Below are 16578 nucleotides of genomic sequence, written 5' to 3' on the forward strand. Positions count from 1 at the left end.
TGTTAAGTAAGTTTCCACAGTCTTTATAGCTCCAGATTTTACTGTATTTTTTAAATGACTTGGTTTCAGCTGTTAAAGCCTAAGACTTTGACTTAAAGAGAAACTACTGGCCAGCATGTCAGTGTCGAATTTGACTTTTCAGCTTCGCCAAGGCTGATGTGTTTGGGGTATCCCTGCTATGTTGGGGAGTTTTCAAAAAATACTTGCTTGGGTTTCTGACATTAATATTTTACATCTATATTTCTAATAAACTGATTGACCCCCCATCTTGCTAGGTCCTTGACCACTTTGCTGGCTTGCCTCAGCTTTCTCCATCTGGAGGACTTTATGCTTCACGAGCAAACTTTCTGCCTCTTTTAATTTTGCTGTTTTCTGGATTGTGTGACTAGGGGTGAAAGCACATACTTAGCTCCCCTGATCCTCAAGGCCTTCTTTACCATGTCCCTGTTCCTCTTCCTTTCTTCTCTGGGCTATTAATATGACCAGAATGATGCTCCTATTTCACCTGCTTTTTTCTTGCAGGATGTTGCCCCTCCCTCTCTGCTTCCTCTACTCTTCTCAACTAGACGAGCTCTGCCTTTTGGATATGTAGTTACTCTTTTAGGGGCAGGCAGGAGGGAGAGACACAATTAAACTCAGTCACAATTGTGAGGTGGTATTAATGCCTACAAGGTCCTGCCTGGAGTTTTCAAGTTTGTTATAATGTTTATAATGAGTCCACTGTCAATGTAGCAAAACTAAGCAATTGACCAAGTATATTATAAGTTATGTTTAACAAATTCTGTAACCTTTTTCTTACAATGCCATTTCAATTAGGCAAGGAATTTTGAACTGCTCTAAACAGAAAAACAGGCCAATCAGCTTAATGATTCCCATGTCTAAATTTTCTATTTTTTATTAGTATTACAATTTCCTTCATTCATTTATTTTAGGAAAATGTCTGTCCTGCACTGATACAGCTTTTCTTCTATATGATATGTTTATTTTCTAAATAATTTTTTTACCTACTTAAAGGTAAATAATTTTTCTACCTACTTAAAGCCTGCTAGACTTTAAGACTTTTAGTGTGGCTAAACTACTTCTTTTCCTCTTCTGTGCATGTGTCTTATTTTCTCAGAGCAGTAGTTTACAAACTTAACCACCCTTGAACACACTATCCAAATATATTGGTATTTATTCTTAAAAATATATCTAATAAGTGAATACATCATGAACATTATAAAATATTATAAGAATGAGAATTGAACAACAAAGATATAAAAAGTAGCTATGTTTTCTAGTATATCCTTCCTGAATATCTAATACATCACATTTGGACACCGTGGCTTGGAGATGTTACACTCTCTGCATGTTATTGATTTGGTGAAATATTTTAATATCATCCATCTCTGAAATGGTGATAGGTAAAAACCTGGAAAATAAAGTTATCTTTAGACTCCAGATTTATTATATGCATGTTGAATTAGAAAGAACTTTCTGTGTTTTTAGTCACCAGATAGTTATTGATACTCCACAAACTACCTGCCGCATAGACTTCTATTGTAATCTATAACTCCCTGTCCGAGAAGGAAGATACTTTTATGGCCGTAATAAAGTTAAGAATTTCATTTCCTCACCAAAAGATGCTAGTTGGCTTGTTTTCAGTTGACAACCCTTTGAAATTGTTGAAGCCAAACACATTTTGCCAACAGGGAGTAGAGCGCCGCAGAACATCTGCATGGGCTCTGATTTGAGCGAGCTTAGCAAATACTATATAGGAGCAACTGAGGATGACTGAAAATAAAATAGACTTAAAGACATTATAGATAGAACAAATATTATTTTCACACACATGTGTAGGAAGAAAAATAGGAGTGGTTTGTTACCATTTTAATACAATTGTACTTATATAAATACTTAACTTCATTTTAAAAAGCCATGATAGAAATATTTAATATGCTTTAATAAATTTTCCAAGCTGTGACTATCTTCAAAACCTATACATATACATTTTGCTCTGTTGATCTCTGATTTCAGTCTGTGTAAGTATCACTTTAGGGAGAAATATATATATATTTAGGATGACTGAGAATTTATTTTTGTTTTTGCTACTAAACGTCCTTCTTTATTGCTAACCTTTCTTTCTTCAGCCTTCTATTGTTGTTATAAATGTTTTCTCCACCTTATTGCAGTTGTGATTAGCTTGGAGGTACCTGTATTAGAGGAGAATCTACCAGAGGCTTGAGAGCAGCATGCCTGGGTTCAAGTCCCAGCTCAGTCAATTACTCTGACTTTGTCTAATCTTCTCATGATCCACCCATGCCCATTTTCGTGTGTGTTTTAATAAATATAAACATAAGTCATAAACCTAGAAAAAATTCAGAAAAGTATAAGGAGGATAACTAAAATGATCTAGAAACCTATCACTCAGACACAATCACTGCAAACATTTTCATGTATATACTTCCTGATTATATTTAGATATAAAAATTGCACACTTAAACATAAAATAAGATCATACTTTACATACTGTCTTGTAACCTGTTTTACTTTGACAATGTATCATGGCCATGTACAAGTACATATGTTTTTATTTTAATTAATGACTAAATATTTTATTGTGTAGACAACCTCTTTTCACTGATTCTAATTTTGGGCATTTCAGAATAAATGGTAGAGAAAATATTTGCATAGCTGTGCTGCAAATGTAATTGGAGTAGTATATATTCTATATACATGCCATTTTTATATATAGGGTGAGTTCCATCTATTAGTTTCTTCTACTTTTAAATATGAGGAGAATTGGGAAGAGTGTAAGGTTTTAAAAGGAGGGAGACAGTAAGAAAGGTGGATAGCAATATGGAAGAGAATAAAGCAAACATAAGATACTTGTTTTCTCCTTGCCTCTCCATGAGTCCTTGGTACATCTGCTCATTCCTGAAAGGTAAAGAAGCTTACTTTATAGACTCAGAGCGTGAACGCTGGTGCATCATCAACTGCATATTTTCCTTCTCATAACCTAGTCTATTAGAGGATGCTGAGAGTTTATCCATCAAAGTCCTTTCCAGGGAGACATAACTCTTGGCGGAGACCAGAAAAATTGGCAAGAAGGAAGTGAGGAAATAAAGAGAATATGGAAGCAGCAGAGAAAAAGAATTTAGTTCATTTCTTTCACTTTTACTTTAATTGAGCCAAAATCATATCATTATTCCAAAGTATGTTTCACTGTATATTTGCTTAATGTGGGCTCCATTTCCATTACTGCATACAATATTTTATTCATGTTAATGTTTACTATGACATGTGTACTCTCTATCCTATTTCTTTAGGAAGAACCATTTTACTTGCAGATATTTTCAGAATTGCTCATATTTGTGACAAGTCAAGCAAAAGGTGTCAAACTCCTTGCACAGGTCCTGGCACACAGCCCTCAGAGATGTTTACGGAAGCAGATGCCAAATCTTTCAAAGTGAGCCACCATCACAGTCTCAGCCCCTTCATTTTATATTTAGAAAACACAATTCAGGGAGCATAAACTGTTAGCTTGTTTTCCTGCTGAACGGATTATTAGCCTGGTGTCTACACTTACAGAAAGGAATACCTTTAAGTCCTCATGTACTTTAACAGCTATAACATTTGCAGAAGCTTCTGAATCAATCTTCCATCTTTCTGGTTTATTGTCATTTAAGAACAGATGTGAATTCCTTTCCTGTGTGGAATTTCATGGCTGGACTCAGCACTGCTCTCTGGGCCTACAATTCGTCACTCTGTCGGACTGTGTTGAATTCCAATGTTGGGAAACTGAGGTATATTTCAGCAAGATAATTTTGTTTGCCATATTTCAGTTACCTTTAGGTATAGAGGGGGGCACTCATGAAGAGGAAGATTTAGGTTGTATCAACATTTAACCAACACCTCACTATATTTCCTCCTTGGGCCCCTCCCCATGACTCACTAAATAATCGTATAGCATCAGCTCCTTGTTTTTGTCTCTGCTAATCTTTCTCATTCTAATCAGGCACTGCTGTCAAAACTGTGGGCTCACAGTGATAAGCGCTCATGAAGTAAATAGATAGTCAGACTCTCCCAGCTTAAGTGCTCCTTTGCTGCAGGGTATAAGCATTTGCCCAAGTTGTTTTAGTTTTTTTGCATTCTTTCTAAGCAGAGAATTATTTAGTTGCTTTATTCTTCTGCTTCTATTCACTAATCTCATACAGTTGGATCTGCTTCTCTTTCTAACCTAGCAAATTTAATTTTTATAGGAAGATATGTATGTATGACATTATAGGCAATATGGCTAAGTGTATCTAGCATTTATCTATAATCTATCAATCAATCTATCATCAACTATTTACCTAGTTTAAAAAGTACTGAGAGCTTGCGAACTTAGTTTTTATATTTTTGATTTGTTTCTAGGGAATGTGGATCTGATAAAATTTCTCATGTTCTTGTTGTTTTCTAGTTCAACTGAATGATTCATAAATGGCTTCAATTTAAAATAGAAAACCCATGGGCTTCCCTTGTGGCGCCGTGGTTAAGACTGCACCTGCCAATGCAGGGGACATGCGTTCGATCCCAGGTCTGGGAAGATCCCACACGCTGCAGAGCAACTAAGCCCATGCACCACAACTACTGAGCCTGCGCTCTAGAGCCCACGAGCCACGGCTACTGAGCCCACCTGCTACAACTGCTGAAGCTTGCACGCCTAGAGCCCGTGCTCCGCAACAAGAGAAGCCACTGCAGTGAGAAGCCCGTGCACCGCAACGGAGAGTAGCCCCCGCTCACCACAACTAGAGAAAGCCCACGTGCAGCAACAAAGATCCAACTCAGCCAAAAATAAATAAATAAAATAAATTTATTTCAAAAAATAAAAAATAAATAAATAAAATGAAATAGAAAACCCACTTTGAATCATTAGCTATATAGGGGGCAATAGCTTGATCCTTTCCATTTTATTTGGGAAAATAAACAAGCATACAAACATAAAAACACAAAAGATGGAGATGTACATCCAATCTGGTGTTTAAAAAGACAGATTGAATCAAAAATAAATAAATATCTCTTTCTCATTTCATATATTGAAGAAGACCATTGAATTCACTGCTGGGCAGCACAATTTGAGAATAATAAAGTGAAATGCCCTATGAGGAGGTTACATTGTGAGAGAAACCCCAACACATGTTATTGACGAATCTGGGATAATATATCTTTATAAAGAAAAAAACCTCAAAAAGTGAGGCATGGCAGGCATCTTTAAATAGTTGAGAGGCTGTCAGGTGGAAATGAGCTTTTTCTTTTATGTCCAAAATGTATCATGAACACCAGAGACTATAATGACTTAGATGGCAGACTCTGTTTATTTTTATTTTATTTTATTTTATTTTTTTTGCGATACGCGGGCCTCTCACTGTTGTGGCCTCTCCCGTTGCGGAGCACAGGCTCTGCACGCACAGGCTCAGCGGCCATGGCTCACGGGCCCAGCCTCTCCGCGGCATGTGGGATCCTCCCGGACCGGGGCACGAACCCGCATCCCCTGCATCGGCAGGTGGACTCTCAACCACTGCACCACCCGCGAAGCCCAGACTCTGTTTAATTATAAGTATTTGGAATTCTCTAAGGGGGGTCCCTAATAAATAGCATCCTTCTTTCCCACTTGAGTTCTGAGGTTTTTGAGAACAACAGAGGAGTGCCAGATAAAGATCAAAGCACCGTACTTATTAATGATTGAGTTCAACTGGAAGGATGCTCTTAGTGTGAAAACCAACCGCAGAATTAGGCAGATTCCTGTCTCAGGCAGCATCAGTCAGGGAGGCTTCCCCACAAGGGTGATGCTCCCTGAGGAAGGAGGGATGGGTATTCCCATGTGTTCCCGGATCTCACTTCAAAGAGGAGGAGCATCAGTGCTGAGCCAATCACGCCCTGTATTCATCTCCATCAACCAGAGGAGCCATCTGCTTCCTTGGTTATAGAGTGAGTAAACAGGGCCGAGAGAGTCCAGGGTTGTGTTTAGGGAAACCACCTTTACATAGAAATCAGAAGTGAGGACAACATAATACCCCTCAAAAGGATAAGGAAAGTCTTTTTTATTGATCAGTACTCCCCAAGTTTCATGTGCTGCTTTTGGAGTGAATTGAAGATTTCCACTCATTCAGTAATAATTGTTCAGTGTCCCAAGTTTTCAGGCTCTGTGCTAAATGCTGGGGACATAATAGTGAAGGAAAATAGGCACAATTCCTCCCCCCTTGGAGCTTAAAGTACAAGAACATGCAAGCTCAGGGTAGTTTATCATTTGGTGGGGGTGTGGTACAGTAGCGACTCTTTACTTTGGCTGCCCTTGGAAAACACCTGGAGAACTTAAAAAAAACTGATGCTCAGGCCCCACCCAATTCTTATACTGATTTAGTTGGTCTGAAGTTTAGTCTGGGCATGAGGATTTTCAAAAGTCCCCAGGTAACTCTAATGGGCAATCAGGGCTGAAAAACCACTGTGGTTAAGGGAATTCGAGGGTAGGATGGTGGATGAAATAGATGCTTATGCAGGTCTCGATCATGTTGATACTCCCAGTGCTGGTGCATTTATAGGTACTCAAAAATTAATTAATTGATTAAGATGATAAGCATTTACTGAAAGCTTCCTATGTACTAATTACTGTTCCAGGCATATATGAGTCAGACGGCCACGGTGCCTGCTCTCAAGGATCTTACATTATGGAAAGTGGAAATTATATTCAGTGACTAAACAGAAAAATTAAGAAGATAATTTCTTATAAGGAAATGTAAAGACAATAAAATAAGATGATAGGGGTACCTCAGTGATGGGCCACTTTGGATAGAGTGTTCAGCAAGAGCCTCTGTGTTGAGAAAACATTGGAACTGAGACCTAAAATATGGTAAGAAGCCAGTTTCTAGGAAATAGGGTTCCAGGTACAGGGAAAGTGCTTGATGCAACTGAGAAATGTATGGAAGGCTAGTGGTTGCAACTTGCTAAAGTGGCAAACAAACTTGTTTCTCTTGGGAATCATAACTATTGACTTAGATAAATCTACAGGGACACTTACATTTCTGACAATATGGAAGACTTAAAAACCCTGAATAAAAATACAAGCACCGGGGCTTTCCTGGTGGTGCAGTGGTTGAGAGTCCGCCTGCCGATGCAGGGGACATCGGTTCGTGCCCCAGCCCGGGAGGATCCCACATGCTGCGGAGCGGCTGGGCCCGTGAGCAGTGGCCACTGAGCCTGCGCGTCCAGAACCTGTGCTCCGCAACGGGAGAGGCCACAACAGTGAGAGGCCCGCGTACCGCAAAAAAAAAAAAAAAAAAAAAAAACAAACACCAGACATAAAGAAGTTGGCGGAAGAGTAAGACGCGGAGATCACCCTCCTCCCCACAGGTACATCAGAAATACATCTACACGTGGAACTGCTCCTATAGAATACCCACTGAACACTGGCAGAAGACCTCAGATCCCCAAAAAGGCAAGAAACTCCCCACGTACCTGGAGAAACTCCCCACGTACCTGAGTAGGGCAAAAGAAAAAAGTAAAAACCGAGACAAAAGAATAGGGATGGGACCTGCCAGTGGGAGGGAGCTGTGAAGGAGGAAAGGTTTCCACACACTAAGACCCTCCACTTGCGGAGACTGTGGGTGGCGGAGGGGGGAAGCTTCAGAGCAATGGAGGAGAGCACAGCCACAGGGTTGCGGAGGACAAAGCAGAGAGATTCCCGCACAGAGGATCAGTGCCGACCAGCACTCACCAGCCTGAGAGGGTTCTCTGCTCACCTGCCAGGGCGGGCGGGGGCTGGGAGCTGAGGCTCCAGCTTTGGAGGTCGGATCCCAGGGAGAGGACTGGGGATGGCGGCATGAACACAGCCTGAAGGGGGTTGGTGCGTCACAGCTAGCTGGGAGGGAGTCCGGGAAAAGTCTGGACCTGCCGAAGAGGCAAGAGACTTTTTCTTTCCTCTTTGTTTCTTGTGCGCGAGGAGAGGGGATTAAGAGCACCGCGTAAAGGAACTCCAGGGATGGGCACGAGCTGCGGCTAACAGCACGGATGGCAGAGATGGGCATGAGATGCTAAGGCTGCTGCCGCCGCCACCGAGAAGCCTGTGTGTGAGCATAGGTCACTCTCCACACCCGCCTTCCGGGGAGCCTGTACAGCCTGCCACTGCCAGGGTCCCGTGATCCAGGGACAACTTCCTCTGGAGAACGCACGGCGCGCCTCAGGCTGGTGCAACGTCACGCTGGCGGCTGCTGCCGCAGGCTCACCCTGCATCCATACCCCTCCCTCCTCCCGGCGTGAGTGAGCCAGAAACCCCGAAGCAGCTGCTCCTTTAACGTCTGAGCGAAAAACAGACACCCTCAGGAGACCTACACGCAGAGGCGGGGCCAAATCCAAAGCTGAACCACGGGAGCTGTGTGAACAAGGAAGAGAAAGGGAAATCTCTCCCAGCAGCCTCAGGAGCACCAGATTAAATCTCCACAATCAACTTGATGTACCCTGCATCGGTGGAATACCTGAATAGACAACGAATCATCCCAAATTGAGGAGGTGGACTTTGAGAGCAAGATATATTATTTTTACCCCTTTTCCTCTTTTTGTGAGTGTGTATGTGTATGCTTCTGTGTGAGATTTTGTCTGTATAGCTTTGCTTTCACCATTTGTCCTAGGGTTCTGTCCGAGTTTTTTTTAATTAAAAAATTTGTTTTTCTTAATACTTATTTTTTTATGTTTTCTTTTAATAACTTTATTTTATATTATTTTATTTTATCCCCTTCCTTCCTGCCTTCCTTCCTTCCTTCCTTTCTTTCTTTCCTTCCTTCCCTTCCTTCCTTCCTTCCTTCCTTCCCTCCCTCCCTCCCTTCCTTCCTTTCTTTCTTTCTTCTTTCTTTCTTCTCCCTTTTATTCTGACCCATGTGGATGAAAGGCTCTTGGTGCTGCAGCCAGGACTCAGTGCTGTGCCTCTGAGGTGGCAGAGCCAACTTCACAACACTGGTCCACAAGAGACCTCCCAGGTCCACGTAATATCAAATGGCAAAAATCTCCCAGAGATCTCCAACTCAACACCAACACCCAGCTTCACTCAACAACCAGCAAGCTACAGTGCTGGACACCCTATGCCAAACAACTAGCAAGACAGGAACACAACCCCACCCATTAGCAGAGAGGCTGCCTAAAATCATAAACAGTCCACAGACACCCCAAAACACACCACCAGACATGGACCTGACCACCAGAAAGACAAGATCCAGCCTCATCCACCAGAACACAGGCACTAGTTCCCTCCACCAGGAAGCCTACACAACCCACTGAACCAACTTTAGCCACTGGGGACAGATACGAAAAACAATGGGAACTACAAACCTGCAGCCTGCAAAAAGGAGACCCCAAACACAGTAAGATAAGCAAAATGAGAAGACAGAGAAGCACACAGCAGATGAAGGAACAAGGTAAAAACCCACCAGACCTAACAAATGAACAGGAAATAGGCAGTTTATCTGAAAAAGAATTCAGAATAATGATAGTAAAGATGATCCAAAATCTTGGAAATAGAATAGAGAAAATGCAAGAAACATTTAACAAGGATTTAGAAGAACTAAAGAGGAAACAAGCAACAATGAACAACACAATAAATGAAATTCAAAATACTCTAGAAGGGATCAATAGCAGAATAACTGAGGGAGAAGAATGGATAAGTGACCTGGAAGATAAAATAGTGGAAATAACTACTACAGAGCAGAATAAAGAAAAAAGAATGAAAAGAACTGAAGACAGTCTCAGAGACCTCTGGGACAACATTAAATGCACCAACATTCGAATTATAGGGGTCCCAGAAGAAGAAGAGAAAAAGAAAGGGACTGAGAAAATATTTGAAGAGATTATAGTTGAAAACTTCCCTAATATGGGAAAGGAAATAGTTAATCAAATCCAGGAAGTACAGAGAGACCCATACAGGATAAATCCAAGGAGAAACATGCCAAGACACATATTAATCAAACTATCAAAAATTAAATACAAAGAAAACATATTAAAAGCAGCAAGGGAAAAACAACAAATAACACACAAGGGAATCCCAATAAGTTTAACAGCTGATCTTTCAGCAAAAGCTCTGCAAGCCAGAAGGGACTGGCAGGACATATTTAAAGTGATGAAGGAGAAAAAGCTACAACCAAGATTACTCTACCCAGCAAGGATCTCATTCAGATCTGATGGAGAAATTAAAACGTTTACAGACAAGCAAAAGCTCAGCACCACCAAACCAGCTTTACAACAAGTGCTAAAGGAACTTTTCTAGGCAAGAAACACAAGAGAAGAAAAAGACCTACAATAAAAAACCCAAAACAATTAAGAAAACGGGAATAGGAACATACATGTCGATAATTACCTTAAATGTAAATGGATTAACCCTCCCACCAAAAGACACAGACTGGCTGAATGGATACAAAAACAAGACCCATATATATGCTGTCTACAAGAGACCCACTTCAGACCTAGGGACACATACAGACTGAAAGTGAGGGGATAGAAAAAGATATTGCATGCAAATGGAAATCAAAAGAAAGCTGGAGAAGCAATTCTCATATCAGACAAAATAGACTTTAAAATAAAGACTATTACAAGAGACAAAGAAGGACACTACATAACGATCAAGGGATCAATCCAAGAACAAGATATAATAATTGTAAATATTTATGCACCCAATATAGGAGCACCTCAATACATAAGGCAAATGCTAACAGCCATAAAAGGGGAAATCAATAGTAACACATTCATAGTAGGGGACATTAACACCCCACTTTCCCCAATGGACAGATCATCCAAAATGAAAATAAATAAGGAAACACAAGCTTTAAATGATACATTAAACAAGATGGACTTAATTGATATTTATAGGACATTCCATCCAAAAACAACAGAATACACATTTTTCTCAAGTGCTCATGGAACATTCTCCAGGACAGATCATACCTTGGGTCACAAATCAAGCCATGGTAAATTTAAGAAAACTGAAATTGTATCAAGTATCTTTTCTGACCACAAAGCTATGAGACTACATATCAATTACAGGAAAAGATCTGTAAAAAATACAAACACATGGAGGCTAAACAATACACTACTTAATAACGAAGTGATCACTGAAGAAATCAAAGAAGAAATCAAAAAATACCTAGAAACAAATGACAATGGAGACACAATGACCAAAAAACCTACGGGATGCAGCAAAAGCAGTTTTAAGTGGGAAGTTCATAGCAATACAATCCTACCTTAAGAAACAGGAAACATCTCAAACAACCTAACCTTGCACCTAAAGCAATTATAGAAAGAAGAACAAAAAAAACCCAAAGTTAGTAGAAGGAAAGAAATCATAAAGATCAGATCAGCAATAAATGAAAAAGAAATGAAGGAAATGGTAGCAAAGATCAATAAAACTAAAAGCTGGTTCTTTGAGAAGATAAACAAAATTGATAAACCATTAGCCAGACTCATCAAGAAAAACAGGAAGAAGACTCAAATCAATAGAATTAGAAATGAAAAAGGAGAAGTAACAACTGACACTGCAGAAATACAAAAGATCATGAGAGATTACTACAAGCAACTCTATGCCAACAAAATGGACAACCTGGAAGAAATGGACACATTCTTAGAAATGCACAACCTGCCAAGACTGAATCAGGAAGAAATAGAAAATATGAACAGACCAATCACAAGCAGTGAAATTGAAACTGTGATTAAAAATCTTCCAACAAACAAAAGCCCAGGACCAGATGGCTTCACAGGCGAATTCTATCAAACATTTAGAGAAGAGCTAACACCTATCCTTCTCAAACTCTTCCAGAATATAGCAGAGGGAGGAACACTCCCAAACTCCTTCTACGAGGCCACCATCACCCTGATACCAAAACCAGACAAAGATGTCAGAAAGAAAGAAAACTACAGGCCAATATCACTGATGAACATAGATGCAAAAATCCTCAACAAAATACTAGCACACAGAATCCAACAGCACATGAAAAGGATCACACACCATGAACAAGTGGGGTTTATCCCAGGAATGGAAGGATTCTTCAATATACGCAAATCAATCAACGTGATACACCACATTAACAAATTGAAGGAGAAAAACCATATGATCACCTCTATAGATGCAGAGAAAGCTTTTGACAAAATTCAACACCCATTTATGATAAAAACCCTGCAGAAAGTAGGCATAGAGGGAACTTTCCTTAACATAATAAAGGTCATATATGACAAACCCACAGCCAACATCGTCCTCAATGGTGAAAAACTGAAAGCATTCCCACTAAGATCAGGAACAATACAAGGTTGCCCACTCTCACCACTCTTATTCAACATAGTTTTGGAATTTTTAGCCACAGCAATCAGCAATCAGAAGTAAAAGAAATAAAAGGAATCCAAATCAGGAAAGAAGAAGTAAAACTGTCACTGTTTGCAGATGACATGATACTATACATAGAGAATCCTAAAGATGCTACCAGAAAACTCCTAGAGCTAATCAATGAATTTGGTAAAGTAGCAGGATACAAAATTAATACACAGAAATCTCTGGCATCCCTATCCACTAATGACGGAAAATCTGAAAGTGATATTAAGAAAACACTCCCATTTACCATTGCAACAAAGAGAATAAAATATCTAGGAATAAACCTACCAAAGGAGACAAAAGACCTGTATGCAGAAAATTATAAGACATTGATAAAAGAAATTAAAGATGATACAAATAGATGGAGAGATAGACCATGTTCTTGGATTGTAAGAATCAACATTGTGAAAATGACTCTACTACCCAAAGTAATCTACAGATTCAATGCAATCCCTATCAAACTACCACTGGCATTTTTCACAGAACCAGAACAAAAAATTTCACAATTTGTATGGAAACACAAAAGACCCTGAATAGCCAAAGCAATCTTGAGAACAAAAAACGGAGCTGGAGGAATCAGAGTCCCTGACTTCAGACTATACTACAAAGCTACAGTAATCAAGACAGTATGGTACTGGCACAAAAACAGACATATAGATCAATGGAACAGGATAGAAAGCCCAGAGACAAACCCAGGCACATATGGTCACTTTATCTTTGTTAAAGGAGGCAAGAATATACAGTGGAGAAAAGACAGCCTCTTCAATAAGTGGTGCTGGGAAAACTGGACAGGTACATGTAAAAGTATGAGATTAGAACACTCCCTAACACCATACACAAAAATAAGCTCAAAATGGATTAAAGACCTAAATGTAAGGCCAGAAACTATCAAACTCTTAGAGGAAAACATAAGCAGAACACTCTATGACATAAATCGCAGCAAGAGCCTTTTTGACCCACCTCCTAGAGAAATGGAAATAAAAACAAAAATAAACAAATGGGACCTAATGAAACTTCAAAGCTTTTGCACAGCAAAGGAAAGCATAAACAAGACCTAAAGACAACCCTCAGAATGGGAGAAAATATTTGCAAATGAAGCAACTGACAAAGGATTAATCTCCAAAATATACAAGCAGCTCATGCAGCTCAGTAACAAAATATCAAACAACTCAATCCAAAAATGGGCAGAAGGCCTAAAAAGACATTTCTACAAAGAATATATACAGATTGCCAACAAACACATGGAAGAATGCTCAACATCATTAGTCATTGGAGAAATGCAAATCAAAACTACAATGAGATATCATCTCACACCGGTCAGAATGGCCATCATCAAAAAACCTAGAAACAGTAAATCCTGGAGAGGGTGTGGAGAAAAGGGAACCCTCTTGCACTGCTGGTGTGAATGTAAATTGATACAGCCACTATGGAGAACAGTATAGAGGTCCCTTAAAAAACTACAAATAGAACAACCATATGGGGCTTCCCTGATGGTGCAGTGGTTGGGAGTCTGCCTGCCGATGCAGGGGGTGCGGGTTCGTGCCCCAGTCCGGGAAGATCCCACATGCCGCAGAGCAGCTGGGCCCGTGGGCCATGCGCTGGGCCTGTGTGTCCGGAGCCTGTGCTGCGGCAGTGGGAGGCCTGCGTACCGCAAAAAAAAAAAAAAAAAAAAAAAGTACAACCATATGACCCAGCAATCCCACTACTGGGCATATACCCTGAGAAAACCATAATTCAAAAAAAGCCATGTACCAAAATGTTCATTGCAGCTCTATTTACAATAGTCAGAACATGGAAGCAACCTAAGTGTCCATCATCGGATGAATGGATAAAGAAGATGTGGCACATATATACAATGGAATATTACGCAGCCATAAAAAGAAATGAAATTGAGTTATTTGTAGTGAGGTGGATCGACCTAGAGTCTGTCATACAGAGTGAAGTAAGTCAGAAAGAGGAAAACAAATACCATATGCTAACACATGTATATGGAATCTAAGAAAAAAAAAAAAAGTCATGAAGAACCTAGGGGTAAGTCAGGAATAAAGACACAGACCTACTAGAAAATGGACTTGAGGATATGGGGAGGCGGAAGGGTAAGCTGTGACAAAGTGAGAGATTGGCATGGACATATATACACTACCAAAGGTAAAATAGCTAGCTAGTGGGAAGCAGCCGCATAGCACAGGGAGATCAGCTCGGTGCTTTGTGACTACCTAGAGGGGTGGGAAAGGGAGGGTGGGAGTGAGGGAGACGCAAGAGGGAAGAAATATGGGAACATATGTATATGTATAACTGATTCACTTTGTTACAAAGCAGAAACTAACATACCATTATAAAGCAATTATACTCCAATAAAGATGTTAAAAAAAAAAAAATACAAGCACGTTTTGAAATTTAGAGCTAAGCTCACAGGAAAGGAAAGGAAAATCCCAGAGGCCAGAAATGAACAGGGAGCTGGAAATCAGAAATGTAAATGAAAGATGAAGCCTTTGCCTCCCTGTGGAGGGAGAAAGGAAGATGAAGATGGAGAAAGTGAATAACTATACGGCTTGTATTTTAATGGCTCCTACAGTCCCATGAGACAAGGCAGACTTCCAGCCCACACACTGTGTAAAGCTGGAATGGATAACCCATTGTAAAGTCAGAACCCATGAAGCGTTCTACCCTCAATAAAAGGGTGGACCAGTCAAAGAAATTCTGCCCACTGGTAAGGGAAAACTACTAGGAATCCATCTTGGCCTGAGTGTTAAATAAAGGCTCTGAGAATTTGTAACCACAAGTCTGCTGCCAGGAAGTCCTGTGTTACAAGTTTTTCACTATAGTGTGATCTGAGAAAGAAAGCACAAATAGAAAATTAAATTAAAATGTCACAGGTTAGCTGTCTCTGATAGGGAGAAAAGAGAATAAGATAAGGAAGAGGCACCTGGAAGGCTTCAAGTGTACCACTTATGTTTTGTTTCTTAAGTGGAGTGACCGTAGGAGTTTATAATCTTAATTTTAATTGCATGTCTACTTTTAAAATAAAAATTTCAAATATTGATATAAGATATAAAACTTTTAAAATAATGTCAAATGGTAAACTATAGAAAAAAGAAAGAATTGCTTAACTAATATTTGGTCACAGATTTTCATTATGTGAAACCCAATACTGTGAAGACAGTTCTACACATCTACTACCGTATAATTTACTCCTAATTATCACTGTGCAAATATTCATGTAATGGGTTATCTATCCAAGGCAACCTTCAATCCTTCCCAACTCAACAGCACATAGTTTCTTTCCCATTTCCTTGATTCTCTTGTTAGTGGTCACCAATATCATCATCATATCATCATCATCACCACCACCACCATCATCATCATACCTAAATTCTTAACTTTTATATTAGATTATGAGCTTCTTGAGGGCGAGACCCACATCAGATTCATCTCTGTATTTGCATACAGTAGACATCACCACCATCAATCAGCCTTAATAGAAACTAGGTTGTACTGAGGATTAGGAATACAAAAAAAAAAGATGAGAAGGAGTCTGGCCTAGAAGAGCTAATAATGTAATTGGATAGGGAGGGCTGGGGGCAGTGTGGAATAATGACATCTTAACAGCTGGCATGAGATTTCTCTTGAAAAGAAACTATCTTTGGGGGGAAAAAATCTTGATATTTTGGGATAGAAGGTTAAGACCCTGATTGCAGAAATATTCACAAGCCAAACAACCAAAGTGATGACTTAGGTACTCTGCATGAGAAACTGAGAGAAAGTTTGTTCTACTGTGAAAAGGAAGGGGAGAAAAGAGTGACTGATGGGGGAAGAGAGGTCCCAGACAGATGGTATGAGGCCTGGGGCATGACCTAGTCAATAAAAAGTCCCTCTAGGTGAGATGACTGAAGGAACAGGGATCTCCCACATTCAATTTACAGCTGTTTGTGTTGCCATGAAGTGGGTCCCTTCTCCATTATTCTCAATTCATCAGAAATAACTACTGCATTATGAATGCTTTCACTGAAGAAGAGAGACTCTGTGGAAACTGAGAAGGGGCTGAATTTTATATTTAGGTGTACCCCAAACAGAATAAAGGCAGTACTCTAGGGCATTAAGATGATCTATAACCTGAAATATTTCAAAAGGAGTATAAGCCCACAGTCAGAGGTGACCATATGAAAAGTAACCCCTAAAGGACTTTGAGGAAATCCTGAGGACAGCTTTGAATTTCCACTAGG

Source organism: Phocoena phocoena, chromosome 6 (genome assembly GCF_963924675.1).
Source record: "Phocoena phocoena chromosome 6, mPhoPho1.1, whole genome shotgun sequence".
Lineage (NCBI taxonomy): Eukaryota > Metazoa > Chordata > Mammalia > Artiodactyla > Phocoenidae > Phocoena > Phocoena phocoena.